Source organism: Oncorhynchus gorbuscha, linkage group LG08 (assembly GCF_021184085.1).
Source record: "Oncorhynchus gorbuscha isolate QuinsamMale2020 ecotype Even-year linkage group LG08, OgorEven_v1.0, whole genome shotgun sequence".
NCBI classification, from domain to species: Eukaryota; Metazoa; Chordata; class Actinopteri; order Salmoniformes; family Salmonidae; genus Oncorhynchus; species Oncorhynchus gorbuscha.
In genome coordinates, this window is record NC_060180.1 from 34,068,543 (window position 1) to 34,087,291 (window position 18,749).

General features: G+C 43.9%; 1 pseudogene; it reads left to right on the forward strand.

The window, feature by feature from the left end:
* The first annotated feature begins 446 nt into the window (after positions 1 to 446).
* Positions 447 to 8,421, forward strand: LOC124040838 (annotated as a pseudogene).
* The last annotated feature ends 10,328 nt before the right edge of the window (positions 8,422 to 18,749 follow it).

Sequence of the window (18,749 nt, forward strand, 5' to 3'; positions counted from 1 at the left end):
TTTGCCAGCAGCTCTGCTGTTTTTGACTTCAAACCTATCAACTCCCGAGATTAGGCTGGTGTAATGATGTGATGTGAAATGGCTAGCTAGTTAGCGGGGTGCGCGCTAATAGCGTTTCAAACGTCACTCGCTCTGAGAGTAGTAGTTGAGTAGTTGTTACCCTTGCTCTGCATGGGTAACGCTGCTTCGAGGGTGGCTGTGGTCGATGTGTTCCTGGTTCGAGCCCAGGTAGGAGCGAGGCTAGGTACGGAAGTTTGGTGGAGTTTTTAGAATATACTTTTTGACAGTTTTTATTTTAGATCAACTAGGATATTGACACAGGCGTGATTTTTTTTTAAACAAATAAGGTGTGTTACCTAAGCATCACCTGTAGCATTGAAATTAATTCAACATGATTACGAAGGGCAGGATGAAGACCAAGTTTTTTCATGTTCAGCATTTGGCTGATGGCAGTCCTCTGGAAGGACACATTTGATCCAGTTCTCCAGCAGTAGCTATCCATGTCAGTTGAGTAGCAAGGCAAAGGGCATGCAAAAATATTATTCAAGGTTTTGAATACACCCTTTGAGCTACTTTTATGTATTTTCTTTATTTTCTTTAAGGCAATTGTTGTCATTTTCATTTTCCATTCTTATATTAATTTTTACCTTTTTCTATTTCACATACATTGAGATTTAATGCACTGATTTGACTATTGTGATTATTTGACAATATAATGGAGCTCTTTCTGATGTGTATGTTGTCTTCAAATATGTAGGAAATTTGATCAAATCACAAAAAATCAAATCAAATTAATTTGTCACATACACATGGTTAGCAGATGTTAATGCGAGTGTAGCGAAATGCTTGTGCTTCTAGTTCCGACAATGCAGTAATAACCAACAAGTAATCTAACTAACCATTCCAAAACTACTACTTTATACACACAAGTGTAAGGGGATAAAGAATATGTACATAAAGATATATGAATGAGTGATGGTACAGAGCGGCATAGGCAAGATACAGTAGATGGTATCGAGTACAGTATATACATATGAGATGAGTATGTAAACAAAGTGGCATAGTTAAAGTGGCTAGTGATACATGTATTACATAAAGATGCAGTAGATGATATAGAGTACAGTATATACGTATACATATGAGATGAATAATGTAGGGTATGTAAACATTATATTAGGTAGCATTGTTTGAAGTGGCTAGTGATATATTTTACATCCTTTCCCATCAATTCCCATTATTAAAGTGGCTGGAGTTGAGTCAGTGTGTTGGCAGCAGCCACTCAATGTTAGTGGTGGCTGTTTAACAGTCTGATGGCCTTGAGATAGAAGCTGTTTTTCAGTCTCTCGGTCCCAGCTTTGATGCACCTGTACTGACCTCGCCTTCTGGATGATAGCGGGATGAACAGGCAGTGGCTCGGGTGATTGTTGTCCTTGATGATCTTTATGGCCTTCCTGAAACATCGGGTGGTGTAGGTGTCCTGGAGGGCAGGTAGTTTGCCCCCGGTGATGTGTTGTGCAGACCTCACTACCCTCTGGAGAGCCTTACGGTTGTGGGCGGAGCAGTTGCCGTACCAGGCGGTGATGCAGCCCGCCAGGATGCTCTCGATTGTGCATCTGTAGAAGTTTGTGAGTGCTTTTGGTGACAAGCCAAATTTCTTCAGCCTCCTGAGGTTGAAGAGGCGCTGCTGCGCCTTCTTCACAATGCTGTCTGTGTGGGTGGACCAATTCAGTTTGTCTGTGATGTGTATGCCGAGGAACTTACTACCCTCTCCACTACTGTTCCATCGATGTGGAAAGGGGGGTGTTCCCTTTGCTGTTTCCTGAAGTCCACGATCATCTCCTTAGTTTTGTTGACATTGAGTGTGAGGTTATTTTCCTGACACCACACTCCGAGGGTCCTCACCTCCTCCCTGTAGGACGTCTCGTCGTTGTTGGTAATCAAGCCTACCACTGTTGTGTCGTCCGCAAACTTGATGATTGAGTTGGAGGCGTGCGTGGCCACGCAGTCGTGGGTGAACAGGGAGTACAGGAGAGGGCTCAGAACGCACCCTTGTGGGGCCCCAGTGTTGAGGATCAGCGGGGTGGAGATGTTGTTGCCTACCCTCACCACCTGGGGGCGGCCCGTCAGGAAGTCCAGTACCCAGTTGCACAGGGCGGGGTCGAAACCCAGGGTCTCGAGCTTGATGATGAGCTTGGAGGGTACTATGGTGGGCGGCAGGGTAGCCTAGTGGTTAGAGCGTTAGAGCGTTGGACAAGTAAACCGGAAGGCTGCAAGTTCAAACCCCCGAGCTGACAAGGTACAAATCTGTCGTTCTGCCCCTGAACAGGCAGTTAACCCACTGTTCCTAGGCCGTCATTGAAAATAAGAATTTGTTCTTAACTGACTTGCCTAGTTAAATAAAGGTAAAATAAAAATGGTGTTAAATGCCGAGCTGTTGTTGATGAATAGCATTCTCACATAGGTATTCCTCTTGTCCAGATGGGTTAGGGCAGTGTGCAGTGTGGTTGAGATTGCATCGTCTGTGGACCTATTTGGGCGGAAAGCAAATTGGAGTGGGTCTAGGGTGTCAGGTAGGGTGGAGGTGATATGGTCCTTGACTAGTCTCTCAAAGCACTTCATGTTGACGGAAGTGAGTGCTACGGGGATGTAGTTGTTTAGCTCAGTTACCTTAGCTTTCTTGGGAACAGGAACAATGGTGGCCCTCTTGAAGCATGTGGGAACAGCAGACTGGGCTGGGGATGCCGTCTGGGCCTGCAGCCTTGCGAGGGTTAACACATTTAAATGTTTTCCTCACGTCGGCTGCAGTGAAGGAGAGGCCGCATGTTTTGGTTGCGGGCCGTGTCAGTGGCACTGTATTGTCCTCAAAGCGGGCCAAAAAGTTATTTAGTCTGCCTAGGAGCAAGACATCCTGGTCCGTGACGGGGCTGGTTTTCTTTTTGTAATCCGTGATTGACTGTAGACCCTGCCACATACCTCTTGTGTCTGAGCCGTTGAATTGCGATGTGAGGGTCTTTATGGTAATGATGATGATGATCATTTCAACACAAATTCATGCTCAACTTCAAAACACCAATATTGTTTCATATCCATTGTGATGAGATGATTTTCTAATTCCCGAACCGACTAGGTGAAAAATCTGTCGATGTGCCCTTGTGCAAAGCAATTAACCCTGTGTAACCATGTACGCTGAGAGTCGGGAAGCAAGTTCAGGAAGTGAATACATTTAATAAATAAACTAACAAAACAAGAAACACAAACAGAGCACCGACATGTAACAGCAATAATGACGACTGGGGAAGGAACCAAAGGGAGTGACATATAAAGGGCAGATAGTCAAGAAGGTGATGGAGTCCAGGTGAGTGTCATTATGCGTGTAACGCTGCTGACAGGTGTGTGCCCTAACGAGCAGCCTGGTGACCTAGAGGCCGTAGACGGAGCACACGTGACACCCCTAATTGCTCCTGTAAGTCGCTGTGGATAAGAGCGTATGCTAAATGACTAAAATGTAAAATCATCTTCCTCCCTCGTCAGTTGTCTTCCTCACCCCAAGCAGCCTGACTGACTGATGTTTGTCTGTCTCTCCCCTCGATCTGTTCGTGGTGCCAGGATGCTGGTGACTGGTGCCAGCACGGGCATAGGAGAGCAGGTGGCATTCCACTACTCAAAGATGGGTGGCCAGATCGTCATCACGGCCAGGAAGGAGCTCGCCTTGCAGAAGGTTTGTGGATCTGTCTGTCTGACTAACTACACTGCTCAAAAAAATAAAGGGAACACTTAAACAACACAATGCAATCCCAAGTCAATCACACTTCTGTGAAATCAAACTGTCTACTTAGGAAGCAACACTGATTGACAATAAATTTCACATGCTGTTGTGCAAATGGAATAGACAACAGGTGGAAAATTATAGGCAATTAGCAAGACACCCCCAATAAAGGAGTGGTTCTGCAGGTGGAGACCACAGACCACTTCTCAGTTCCTATGCTTCCTGGCTGATGTTTTGGTCACTTTTGAATGCTGGCGGTGCTTTCACTCTAGTGGTAGCATGAGACGGAGTCTACAACCCACACAAGTGGCTCAGGTAGTGCAGCTCATCCAGGATGGAATATCAATGCGAGCTGTGGCAAGAAGGTTTGCTGTGTCTGTCAGCGTAGTGTACAGAGCATGGAGGCGCTACCAGGAGACAGGCCAGTACATCAGAAGACGTGGAGGAGGCCGTAGGATGGCAACAACCCAGCAGAAGGACCACTACTTTCGCCTTTGTGCAAGGAGGAGCACTGCCAGAGCCCTACAAAATTACCTCCAGCAGGCCACAAATGTGCATGTGTCTGCTCAAACTGTCAGAAACAGACTCCATGAGGGTGGTATGAGGGCCCGACGTCCGCAGGTAGGGGTTGTGCTTACAACACCGTGCAGGACGTTTGGCATTTGCCAGATAACACCAAGATTGGCAAATTCGCCACTGGCGCCCTGTGCTCTTCACAGATGAAAGCAGGTTCACACTGAGCACATGTTAGACGTGACAGAGTCTGGAGACGCCGTGGAGAACGTTCTGCTGCCTGCAACATCCTCCAGCATGACCGGTTTGGCGGTGGGTCAGTCATGGTGTGGGGTGGCATTTCTTTGGGGGGCCGCACTGCCCTCCATGTGCTCGCCAGAGGTAGCCTGACTGCCATTAGGTACCGAGATGAGATCCTCAGACCCTTTGTGAGACCATATGCTGGTGCGGTTGGCCCTGGGTTCCTCCTAATGCAAGACAATGCTAGACCTCATGTGGCTGGAGTGTGTCAGCAGTTCCTGCAAGAGGAAGGCATTGATGCTATGGACTGGCCAGCCCGTTCCCAAGACCTGAATCCAATTGAGCACATATGGGACATCATGTCTCGCTCTATCCACCAACGCCACGTTGCACCACAGACTGTCCAGGAGTTGGCGGATGCTTTAGTCCAGGTCTGGGAGGAGATCCCTCAGGAGACCATCCGCCACCTCATCAGGAGCATGCCCAGGCGTTGTAGGAAGGTCGTACAGGCACTTGGAGGCCACACACACTACTGAGCCTCATTTTGACTTGTTTTAAGGACATTACATCAAAGTTGGATCAGCCTGTAGTGTGGTTTTCCACTTTAATTTTGAGTGTGACTGAGTGTCATTTTGAGTGTGACTCCAAATCCAGACCTCCATGGGTTTTGTGTGATTTTGTTGTCAGCACATTCAACTATGTAAAGAAAAAAGTATTTAATAAGAATACTTCATTCATTCAGATCTAGGATGTGTTATTTTAGTGTTCCCTTTATTTTTTTGAGCAGTGTATCTGTCCTTTCTATTATGACCAGATGGTGACAGCCTCTTTACCAGTGTGTCATTGCTCCCTCTGTCCTGTAGGTGGCAGAGAACAGCACAAGCCTGGGGGCCCAGAAGGCTCTGTATGTGACAGGAGATGTGTGCCAAGCCTCAGATCCAGAGGGAGTGGTGAGGATGGCTGGGTAAGAACTGATCACTTAGATTAACTTCAGTCATTGTCTGTATTATGTTAAAGATTCATAAGGCACATTAGTTTACATTTTCAAACTATCTTTTTGTTCTGCAGAATGTCTTGACATCCTAGTTTTGAATCACATTGGATCCTCCCCATTCGCCATATGGAACGGAGACGGGGAGCACGTCAGGGAAATAATGCAGATACGCTTAGTTTTTTTCCCTTTATATTAGGCTATACTTAGCCTTGCACCTAGCCAAGTGAGACAAGGCTATGCTATAGTAGTTTTTAATGTGTTGCTGTTTTCCAAAGCTACGTGAACATTGCTTCTGCAGCTTTGTCAGTGTTGGAGTATAGGGTCTGTGATCGTAGTATCCTCTCTGTTGGGTGAGTACACAACACACGGTCTTATACATATACAGTCTTATACAGATTCACACTTACACTAGTACTCCTTCTACTGTATTTTTAGAGGGGAATAAAACCAAGATCTGTCCTTCTGTCTGAACTCACCAACTTTCTTTTCACCCTGTCTCTCCTTCTCTCCCCTACAGGTAAGATGACTACTCCGTGGAGCCCTACGCGGCCAACAGTTTCTTGTAGTGAATGTTTTCTTTGGCACCATACTGCATGAGCTAGCCATCTAGCACAGCAATGTATCTCTGACCATCACCACCTTGGGCCTGATAGACACAGAATCAGGTCAGACACACAATCCATTTACAGTTCTTTTTTCAACAATACATTTTTGTTTATGTGTTCTAGAGCTTTTGTCTTTTCCTACTGAATAAATGGCATTTATGACTGGGTAGTGTGCGCGGTTGTGCTGGTGATGTTGAATGACTGGCCATGTAAAATAAACATTTTCAACTGTCACCATAACTTCACATGCATGAGTTGTATTGACTGCTTGTGTAGCAGTAGTTGGATATTTATGAAGGTGCAATACCTGTTATATTTATAGTAGGCCTTAGATAAAGTAGAATGAAGTAGAAAACATTACAGTAGGTATCATGTAGGTCCTTATTCTATTATTTAACCCTTATTAAACCAGGGAGTTCAATTGAGATGAAACCTGATCAAAACATTTAAACACATCCTGCATGTAACATGCATTACAGTACCCTTAATGTCTTACCCTGCAGCGTATCTTTAATTGTCCATGTAATATCCCGCCTGCAGAGGCCACACCAATATGATGGCCTACCCAGCCTGCGATGCTGCCCTCCACCTCATCACCCGCCAGAAGAAGTCATTCTGCCCTCTCTACATTTACCTCGCCTGCCTGTGCAGACAGGTTCCTCTTCTTCAGAAGCATTGTCATTGAGAACTCCTACACATACTGAAGGAGCCTCAAACCCCTAGTGAATGAAGCCCTTACTACACAGAGTGGGGCAGGGTAAGGGTCAGGGGGAACTTTTTTGGGATAGGATAGAAATATAGAGGAGAGAGGGTGCTAGAGCAGTGGGTCAGATTCAAACCCATGCTCGCAGACGTTCACAGCACATATGATCCAGAGACAGCGACTTTTAGACAGCTGGAACTCCCAGGCCACATGCTTCACCTACTTAAAAAGGGAACCCTCATAGTTGTATGGAATGAGCTCACCTACTTCTGTGACCACACAGGAAGCCCAACTCCACCCATGGTTGGATGTTGTATCTATATGAGGCGTTTCCACCTATGGTTGGATGTTGTATCTATATGAGGCAATCTCATGTCTTCAAAATGCTCTCCATTGTAATGGTGGTGAATGCTCCTTATCCACTACCCAAGGTGTAGCACCCGTTGTGACCAATCAGACTAATCTGGAGGGAGGAGGTGGGTGGTTAAATGGAAAGCATATCAGGGCGTAGAGTGACCATAGTGGCTATGTCTCATTATGTGTGGTCACTAGTGTGCAATTGAGATCTGCTTTAATGATTTCACAGGCCCTCCTTAAGCCCCCTTCAGGTCCTACATGTGGGGACATCAAAGGATTTGAGTTCTAGCCACCGGTTCTTATAACCCATTCCTTTAATTAACATGCAATATTCTGTGTCTAGAGAATAAGGTGCACAATAAACTATGGTGCTAAGCGGAAGGTTGAAGTCGGGCTGTAACGTGAAGACCTCTGAAGTGTTATGTGTGTGATGACACGCTCGACAGCAACGTTAACTGTGTGCAGTCATATGAATACAATTAATAGAACAGACACAAGTCTGGGTAGGCTATGTGTTCTCATGACTCATTGGGTCAAATGGAACACAGAGGGAATGCTAAATTGAATAGAAGTATTCCATCTTAGTAACGGAGCACTTCAAAATGGCTTCTTTTGTACAAATCCATTACCAATGCCCTTTGTCTCCGTAGTCATATAAATGCTGCCTGTACATTGTCTGTAGGTTCAAATCTGTAATGTGTTAGTTGGTCTAGGCTTTCTGCAAATGTTGATGAAGTCTGTTGATGTCAGATAAAGCAATTATAGAGGTGTTTTTATCTACAAAGTGTAGTCATAGAGTCATATACCGTTGGTCTCCTGCCCTAGTTCAACTGTACCAGTTTTAAATGCAAGTCACATGCGATTACTAGGGGAAAATGGCTGTTTCTCCCTTTTACCAGCTTGCCTGGGAAACTGATCAAAGCATGTTTACGATGAGGTTCCAAATTTCAAATGCATTTTCTGATTGTATGAATGTGACCATTTGTACATGTTTTGTATTTTATCAATGTTCCAGTCTTGAATTAAATATCTATGTTATTTCAGTTTACACATCATGATGGTTTTATTTGCATTTATAGTCATGCATGTTTACGTTGCAATTCCACCTCGAAACAGCACACACACACACAGTAGTATGCAGCAGACTGTAGGGAAGTGCCCTGTGCTGAGAGGCAGACTGGGACTTGTTGTTATTCTCATTGCTCAGCATCACAACAAAATCACTAGTCTTCCACACTGCACTAGGACCATGTCTCTCTCTCCATCCTCCATCCATCCATCCATCTGTCTGGTGTTTTTTCATCCCTTGCCTCAGCTGAAAGAGAATAATGATAAAAAATGTGATAGCACAGAGCCTTGACACAGATTCTGAGGGTAAAAACTCACATTCCACTTAACATTTCACGTATGTACCCACCTAACATTTGTATTTCCGCTCCACACATCCACATTTATACAGTATGCACTCAACATGTAAATACCGCACTCTCCTATGCATACTCACACTGCATTTGGGAGCTGTAGTGGAACTCTAGTGGAAGATATAAAAAGTGAAAAGGGATGTAGGGGCTAGAGGTTGATTTCGCACTGTCCTTTACTCATTCCTGTGTTTCCTCTCTCTCTTTCTTTCTTTCTTTCTCCCTCTCTCTCTCTCTCTCTCTCTCTCTCTTTCTCTCCCCCCCCCCATCTCTCTGCCTATTTCTCTCTGAAGCCTGTTGACATTCCGTCCTGCCTTTGTTGTTCTAATGCCAACCTTTCAGCTCTTCTCAAAGAGGCAGAGGAGAGGAGAGCAGGATGAGGGGAGGTGGAGGAGAATAGGGGGAGGGGAACATAGCACTCATAATAAACCTTATTTGCTAAAGCACTGCTACTGCATGGAGGCCTTCTTTTCTAGTCAAATTCTAATATTAAAGAAATGGAGATGGCCTTCATTAGTATGCCCAATCTACATAGGTATTTATTCAAATGGTTCTATGATTTCATAATGTAAATATTATGTTACATTATGTAGACACTACAGTCACCTCCACTAATGACAGTAAAAAAATAAACTTCACTGCACTTCCACAGCAGATAAATCAGATTATTGTTGGCTTTTGACTTAATTTTCTTTAACATCTTATATTTTTATTTTTCAACATATGCCATGCTAGCATGCATGCACACATGCTCACATGCACACACACAGCTATAATCTTTGTCTTCCATCTCCAGTGTTTCACGGGCAGAGCTGGTAGCTATGCAACAGGACTGGGAGCAACTGGGAGGGGGGGGGATGGGGTGGGGGTGACAGTTTAGCAAAGGAAGAGAAGGGAAGGATGGGGGGGAAGGGGCCTTGACAGTCGTTGTTGGCAACCATGGTTGGTAGAGAGGTTGGCTGATCACGAGCAGAGAAAGCCCTCTCTTAGGAGAACAGATTGACTAGAGGAGATGTGTCATCTTGTGTGGAAAAGTAAATTCCTCTTTTGCATAGTTATATTTGCCAAGACCTGCCTTGACTTGATTTTCTGTTGGCAATAACATTTTAGAGTGAAAATTACATTGAAAAGTAAAATGAAACAAACATATCAATGGCTCTCTTTGACATGAATTTCATGAACCTTTACACTTGAAAGTAAATGGTGATTTCATTTTTTTTAATGTCCAGATGAATTAAGGGTATTGTGTATATATTCTGAAAACGAGTTATATAATTACATGGTGTGATGTAGTTGCTAACAAGACCAACAAACACATTTAAAATCTGGTGGCGAATTTAAAAGAAACAACCTTTGTATTGATTGACCCACATAAATAGGCGAATAGACATTGTGAACGTAGGAGCTGTCCGGTGTCTCGGGCTGAATGACGCCCTACTTCATCTCTCTCCCACCCTCAGCATCAGACTCGCCTTTCCATACTCCGGCCCGGAAAAAACCTGCCACCTGTTGCACGAAAGTTTCCTATCTAAAGCTGATTTTATTTTTTTATGATATTCAACGTAAATGAAGATAAACTACGTAAATAGGCTACTGAAAGTTAACGGCTGCTCAAAACATTTTGCGATTTGTTCTTAATTTAAATTTAAAAAACAGCAACCGGTGAGGGAATATTTTTTTCTCGAGGCTCGAGTTATATCGCGGCAGACGAGCGAAAGAATTACAATACATTTCAGAATCACTCCTGTAAAGATGGAGTCTACTCTTAATTTGTCAATGATAGATCACGATTTACTGTTTTCTCACACTGACCGTTTTCTTCTTTGGGACACGTCCTGTACCATTAAACCATAATTGTGTGAACATCAACATATATCTCTACAATGACCACGTCGACGAAATGTTCTTAACAACCCGTTTAAAATAGATTTACCTGTCTAACATGTGAAATTGAGAAAGTCTGACTTACCACCATGTAACGTAGCCTATACGGATCAACAGGGGTCTCCTTATGGCAGCACATCTCTCTCTCCGGCTGCCATTGAAACACACGTCAATCTCAGCTGTAAGCCCTCCCCATTTGAGGTCCACGTATTGGTTATTATGATGTTACTAGGTAGCTCAGAGAGAGAGAGATTCTGTCTGTTTATATACTGTCCAAACACCAGAAAGGAGGTTGGATCAATGCAGATGACGACTACAGGAAGAGACCAATTGAGATTCGATTATTTTTTTTCTAGTGCTGTAGTAGAAAATCAAGGGTGCGGCCCTAACAAATTGTGACATGAAATTACAAATAAAAGCCAATGGAGTTACACATTAATGATGTAAAACGCCAATAGGCCTACAAGCTCATGCTATATCGTATAACATTTATTCATGATGATCATGTACAAGGCTGTTTGCAATTGGATTAAATCTACTATCATGAGAAAAGGTGAAATGCATTGGGCAATTATTCTTTACAGAGTATGGGCACTTTACACACAGGTGTAAGCCTGGAAACCACAAGATGATTGATCATATTCATGTGTGGATACTGTCTTTTCCTAGCCAGTTGCAATTTACCTGAACAAATCATTGAAATAGGAAATAATATGCAAAGGATTTCAACTCTTCAAATAAATTGTCAAACCTTCAATAACCACCTGAGGCCTACTTATATGTGCCTTAATATTGGTGAAAGTGCTCATCTCACCCCTCTTCCACATAAACATATTTGTAAAAGCAAAACCTACTTGGAAAATCCAAGTGGTGCTACTTTGCAATTCAACCCGAATTTTGACATGGTCCATACCTCACCCCTGATACCGCACAATACCTATTCACTAAACATTTTTAAAGACATTTCATAGCCAGTGGATAAATGAATGAATACAATTACGAAGGAGCATTGTCTGTAAAGGTCGCTCATAATTGTGAAGTCCAAATCGCGCCTCAAGAGAGCCCTGAGCCATGCAAACTCAAATAGATGGCCGCAAGCCTGCAATGACTGAGGATGCTGTGGGCTACAATCCTATACGGACACAACCTATTAGTAGGGACGTCAAACATTTAGCTTGCTGCACAGACCATGTGGACACTAGTCTAGGTGGTGGTTTTTCTGTGTTCGTTTTAACAGGACGTGCAAACTCATCTCTCCCCTTTTGTGCAATTGATGTAAACTTATTTATCGATAGGAGTGATTGACAAAACAGTGTTGCGTCTCTCTTTCTGTGAGGTGAGCCCAGTGGTTATTTTGGCATTAATATGTGTCACATATCAGTGTGAAAACTCATTGACTTAATAAAGCTGCATACAAACATGGTCTCTTTTTAGTTTTCTTGATTAAGGCAGCTCCTAAATGCAGGTGTTTCAGCCTAGCTCATTGCTTTCTGTGGTGGCGGGGAAGCCAGTGGAAAATACGGAGTGTAGGAGTTGGCAATTTCTCAGTTGAGCTGTGATTGGCTTAGTATTCTGTCACTCATGGGGACACCTTGAGTAGAGCTAGAAAATGCAAGCCCCTTGGATGCTGCCACATTAGAAATGCCCTCAAGGTCATTGTCCACAGATAAAATAATGTCAAATCACGTTTTATCTACCATAGCTTTAATTGGACTGTCAACGTCATACTTTCAAACATCTTAGCTAGCAAGCCAGCAGTCATCATCATGAATCAAGTCGACAATCTACTGGCAAATCCTTTTCAATCCTTGTCACAATGAGAGAAATGTTGAAGAGAAATTATAGAAAAAACGTATCATATCGGCCACTGGACATAAACATTACACAACAAGTTGGAAATCGCAAATTCAACAGTGAGTGGTTTGGATGGAATCAGCGGAGTGGGTGTGTGGTCCAAGTGTGGGTTTAAGGGTCTCTTTTCCAAGCTTAAAAGGATAAACATTCAACACCATGGGCCATAAAAGGTTGAAGACATTGACCATGCTGTCAAACCAGCATGACTTCTGCCGCGTTCAAAACAACTGGAAACTCGGAACTGGGAAATTTTCAGACATCAGGGAGTTCACGACAACTGGGAACTAGCTCCGACTGGGGAAATATGTTTTGAAAAGTCATCCATCTCAGAATTCCAAATCAGGGGGATGGTAGGGGACGGGGGATGGTAGGGGACGCCATGTGCAACTGACGTGTTTTCTGTTTGCTCCCGTGGTATTCTTAAAGTTTATGTGAATTCTGCAGCAGAACCGTATTTATTTTAAAATATTAATTTGGTGATCCCTTTCCGTAAAAAACAAGACTACTTTGCTTCCGAATGTCAGCATGTCGACCAAACATAAGGCCAAAAGCATGACTTTGAGAAAACCCGGCCTACAAGACCCGCTCTCATCACCGCCCTCTCCTGAGTCTGAGGGCCCTGGGACGCACACTTTACCAGGGGGCGCGGCTTAGCCTAGCAGCGCTGAAATGAACATTCTCGAGGCCATCAAACTACTATGCTCTGAGATAGTTGAAATGAAAACACAGGTGGTTGCTACGATTGAGGCCAGAATACAGAAGGTTTCTGATACTTTAAAAGCAGATTTAACCATCCTGCGGAACGAGACTGTGCCAGCAATCACAATACTCAAAACAACAACTGCGTCACACACTACAACGATTGCGGTACTTGTTTACACATTGTCTCGGTGACTCAAAATATTTTTGGTTATTTGTTTACTGCATCCGTTTGCATTGACCCAGTAAACAGTAAATGTCTCCCGAGGCTACACGGTTTTTGGGGCCTCACTTTAATTTTAAAAGTTTTGAGCGTCATTTATGCCCAGGCAAACGTTCAACGTTGCGCACACATAGTTTTTTGGTATTGGTTGTAAGCTGTCTCAGCTTCAACTAGACTACTATTATAATTACTATTATTTTTGATTGTCTTACTACGATTTCCTTACTTCAAATTAGATTTTTTGGCTGAGAGCCTTTATACATTTTATTTATTTTCTCTCTCAATGCCTGTTATAAGACTGGGAATACAATTATATACATCTACAAGTGGTGCTTTTGTCATTACGTTTGCACAAGGGATTCGGCTTTTTTTTATTTGAAAAAATACATACAAATCTTTCTTTTTGCTGCTTGATCCACTAACAAAACGCGACTTTAAAGAGCGGGACTGTGGGTTTAGGTTTAAGACCGCACTCTCACAGACATACTGTGTGAAGAGAACATGTTCTATTTAGGCTTGTACCTCGTTTGGGGAGGTATTGTCTGGGATGGGGGGAGGGGGTGGGGGGGCAGGTTGAATTGTTCTAATGTTCTAATGTTGTCATTCTGTCTTTTTAGTTTTTTTAATGTTTATTTTTCTGTACTTTTTCCAAACATTTACCACCGTACATTATTACTCTGAGACAAGTCATTCTGGGGGTTTTGGGCGTTCATTGCTTTTCCATTCTATGCTCTAATGACAGGGTTGAATAACGGGAATGCCCAGAGGGGCGAAATAATACGATCAAGTACATTTCTTGGAATACCAAAGGGGTTAACAACCCGGTGAATCGTAAGAGGGTGTTGACACACTTAAAGGGTTTGAATGCAAATATTGCATTTCTACAAGAGACTCACTTGAGGACTGGTGAGCATTTTAGGATGCGTAAGGACTGGGTTGGTCAAGTGTTCCACTCAAACTTTCATAGTAAGTCAAGAGGTTGATAAAGCTTGATAAAGGTTGATAAAGCTACTCCCTTTGTAGCTTCTGAGGTCATTGCTGATCCTAAGGGACTATACGTCATAGTAACCGGTGAACTTTCCCCCTTCTGATGACCAGGTGGCGAATCGCATCTCTGCATGTCTGGCAGACATATCAGTGTGGATGACGGATCACCACCTCAAGCTGAACCTCGGCAAGACGGAGCTGCTCTTCCTCCCGGGGAAGGACTGCCCGTTCCATGATCTCGCCATCACGGTTGACAACTCCATTGTGTCCTCCTCCCAGAGCGCTAAGAACCTTGGCGTGATCCTGGACAACACCCTGTCGTTCTCAACCAACATCAAGGCGGTGGCCCGTTCCTGTAGGTTCATGCTCTACAACATCCGCAGAGTACGACCCTGCCTCACACAGGAAGCGGCGCAGGTCCTAATCCAGGCACTTGTCATCTCCCGTCTGGATTACTGCAACTCGCTGTTGGCTGGGCTCCCTGCCTGTGCCATTAAACCCCTTCAACTCATCCAGAACGCCGCAGCCCGTCTGGTGTTCAACCTTCCCAAGTTCTCTCACGTCACCCCGCTCCTCCGTTCTCTCCACTGGCTTCCAGTTGAAGCTCGCATCCGCTACAAGACCATGGTGCTTGCCTACGGAGCTGTGAGGGGAACGGCACCTCAGTACCTCCAGGCTCTGATCAGGCCCTACACCCAAACAAGGGCACTGCGTTCATCCCACCTCTGGCCTGCTCGCCTCCCTACCACTGAGGAAGTACAGCTCCCGCTCAGCCCAGTCAAAACTGTTCGCTGCTCTGGCCCCCCAATGGTGGAACAAACTCCCTCACGACGCCAGGACAGCGGAGTCAATCACCACCTTCCTGAGACACCTGAAACCCCACCTCTTTAAGGAATACCTAGGATAGGATAAGTAATCCCTCTCACCCCCCCCCCTTTAAGATTTAGATGCACTATTGTAAAGTGACTGTTCCACTGGATGTCATAAGGTGAATGCACCAATTTGTAAGTCGCTCTGGATAAGAGCGTCTGCTAATTGACTTAAATGTAAATGTAATGTAACTGTTTTCTACCCCTCTTCTTTTGGCTAGTGTTTATGCTCCCAATTGGGATGACACAAGTTTAATTTCTTCCTTTCTGTCTGCTATTCACAATTTAGATTCTCATTTGTTGATTTTAGGGGGGGATTTCAACTGTAAAATATCCCCAGTTCTTGACAAGTCCTCACAAACAAATAAAGGCCCATCTAAATGTGCCCTACTTATTCAATCCTTTCTTCAGAAATATGCTATGTTTGAGGCCTGGTGTTTCCTACATCCGACAGATAGACAGTATTCCTTTTATTCTCATGTTCATCAAACATACTCCCGGATTGATTACTTCTTTTTGGACAAAAAACTTCTGCCTAACCTTCGGCAGTGTACTTACGAGAGTATTGTTATCTCTGACCATTCGCCATTAGTGCTTGAACTAGAGTTTCCCCAGCGACCTCCTATGTGTTATCAATGGCGTCTCAACCCCATTTTACTCTCAGATAAGGAGTTTGTCAATTTCATTTCTTCTGACATCACCTTATTCCTAGAAACTAATTCAACACCAGGTATGTCCTGCTCTACCATATGGGAGTCTCTCAAAGCATACCTACATGGCCAAATTATTTCTTATACAGCCAACCAAAACAGAGTTCGCTCCCAGCGACTTCGGGACCTGAGCGAGTCCATAGCCACATTGGATGAGAAGTATGCTACGGATCCTTCCTCTGATCTGCATAAAGAGCGCCAACTACTCCAATCTGAATTTGATGAGCTTTCTACCAGGCAAGCTGAACAGTTACTCTTGCGAGCTCGATACAAAGTCTATGAACAAGGCGACAAGGCCAGTAAAACTCCTTGCGCATCAGATCCGTAAATCTGAGGCCTCACGTTTAATCCCACAAATAAGGACCCCGTCTGGTGCCACCACAGTTATACATAAAGAGATCAATGATCAATTTAAACAATTTTACTCTGCGCTATACACCTCTGAATCCCCTCAAGACCCCTTGCTGATTGACTCCTTCTTTAATGGCTTGAATACGCATTCAATTGATACAGACTCCCATGACTGTCTAGAAGAAGAATTTACGCTTGAGGAGATTGCAACAGCAGTGTCCTCAATGAAAAGTGGTAAATCACTGGGTCCGGACGGTTTTCCAACTGAATTTTACAGGACGTTTTCTGGTCTGCTTTGCCCATTCTTGTCTCGACTATTTGCAGAGTGCCTCAATACTTCAAAGCTAACGCCTAGTGTTTATCAGGCTTCAATTTCATTACTCCTAAAGAAAAACAAAGACCCCCTGGAATGTGGATCCTATCGCCCAATCTCGCTTTTAAACTGTGATTACAAAATCCTAGCTAAGCTTTTAGCCATCCGTATGAAAGGCTTGCTGCACCAAGTAATACACTCTGACCAGACTGGCTTTGTGAGAAATAGGCATTTATTTTTCAATATTAGGCGCCTTATGAATATACTGTACTCCCCAGCGTCGGAGGACCCGGAGGTGGTGCTCTCACTTGATGCCGAAAAAGCGTTTGACCGCGTTGAGTGGGATTACCTAACAGCTGCCCTTTATAGATTTGGCTTTGGCCCCAAATTCATTGCGTGGATAAAGATTCTTTATTTTTCCCCCATGGCTTCGGTACGGACTAATAACTTGTCCTCTGACTATTTTCCCTTGCACCGCGGATCCAGACAGGGTTGCCCACTCTCCCCCTTGTTGTTTGCTTTGGCAATCGAGCCTCTCGCCATTGCACTACGCTCTAATGATGCCATTCAAGGCATAATCAGGGCGGTCTGGGAGCAGAAAGTCTCGCTATATGCTGACGACCTCCTTTTGTTTATCTCCAACCCCGATACCTCATTGCCACATGCCCTATCTGTTCTTAAAAAGTTTGGATCAATCTCAGGGTACAAGCTGAATCTAGGCAAGAGTGAGCTTTTTCCGGTAAACAAGGCTGCTTTAAAGTGCTCTTTTACAAGTTCTCAGTTTAGGATTGTCTGGGATCAATTCACTTACTTGGGAGTAAAAGTGACAAGGAAATATTCAAATTTGTTTCAGGAAAACTTTGTTGCTCTAACAGACAGATTGAAACAATCTTTTACTTTTTGGAATTCGCTACCCCTCTCTCTTATCGGAAGCATTAATGTCATTAAAATGAATGTGTTGCCCAATTTTTTCAATTTATTTCAATGTTTACCCATTTTTATTCCAAAATCTTTTTTTATTTCACTGGATCAAACATTCATGCATTTTATTTGGGATGGCAAGGTACCACGGATTGGTAGAAAACATTTACAGAACCCTAGGTCATTTGGGGGTTTAGCTCTACCAAATTTTCAGACATACTACTGGACTGCAAATTTCAGAGCCGTTCTATACTGGCTGCAGACTGATCCTACTGGCCCTAGACCACTCTGGGTCCAGATGGAGTCTGAATCGTGTAAACCTGCAGCACTTTCCTCTGTGCTGTGCTCGTCTCTCCCAGTATCCCTAGGCAAAAGGTGTGTCAACCCAATTGTAAAGCAGTCTCTTAAAATTTGGAATCAGTTCCGTTTAGCCTTTTCCTAGGAGGCTTTTCTCTATCAGGCCCAATCAATCAGAACATTTTATTTCCTCCATCTTTGAATGATGGGGCATTTGGCATTTGGCACTCACTAGGCCTCTCCTCGCTAGCCCAATTATTCATTGGTGATACATTTGCCTCTTTCTCTCAGTTGCAGGAAAAGTTCAATCTCCCCCAATCCCACTTTTTCCGCTATCTCCAGACTATAAACTTTGTCAGGGCTATCACACCTGGATTTCCCAATAGGCCTGCGAATACAGCTATAGAGAGCATCATGGAGCTGAACAAGATTCCTAGGGGCGCAATTTCAGATGTACATGCAATCATTCATGACTTACAGAACCCTTCTTTGGTGCCTTTAAAGACTCGATGGGAAAAGGATTTGGGGGAGGAACTTGGGGAAGACGCCTGGGGAATCTGTGCTGCACAGGGTGCACTCGTCCTCTTTTAGCACTAGACACAGCCTCATTCAATTCAAGGTGGTTCACCGTATCCACTGGTCGGGGGCCAAACTTGGAAGAATATTCTCTGATTTTGATCCTACCTGTGTCAGATGTAAAGTGGAACCAGCCACACTGTTGCATATGTTTTGGGGCTGTCATAAACTGTCAGGCTTCTGGGAATTCATATTAAAATGTTTCTCTGATATATATGACACTGTTATAGATCCGTCTCCCCTTACAGCCCTTTTTGGAGTACTGCCCTTGGGTACCCCCCCTATCAAGAATCCAGTCGGACACTGTTGCTTATACAACTCTTTTAGCTAGACGGCTAATACTACAGAACTGGAAGATGGCAGCTCCCCCATCTTATAAATATTGGGTGAGGGATGTGTTATGCTCTCTCTGAAAATTAAATTAAATTCACGTGGGAACCCCAAACTGTTTGATGAGGCTTGGGCTCCA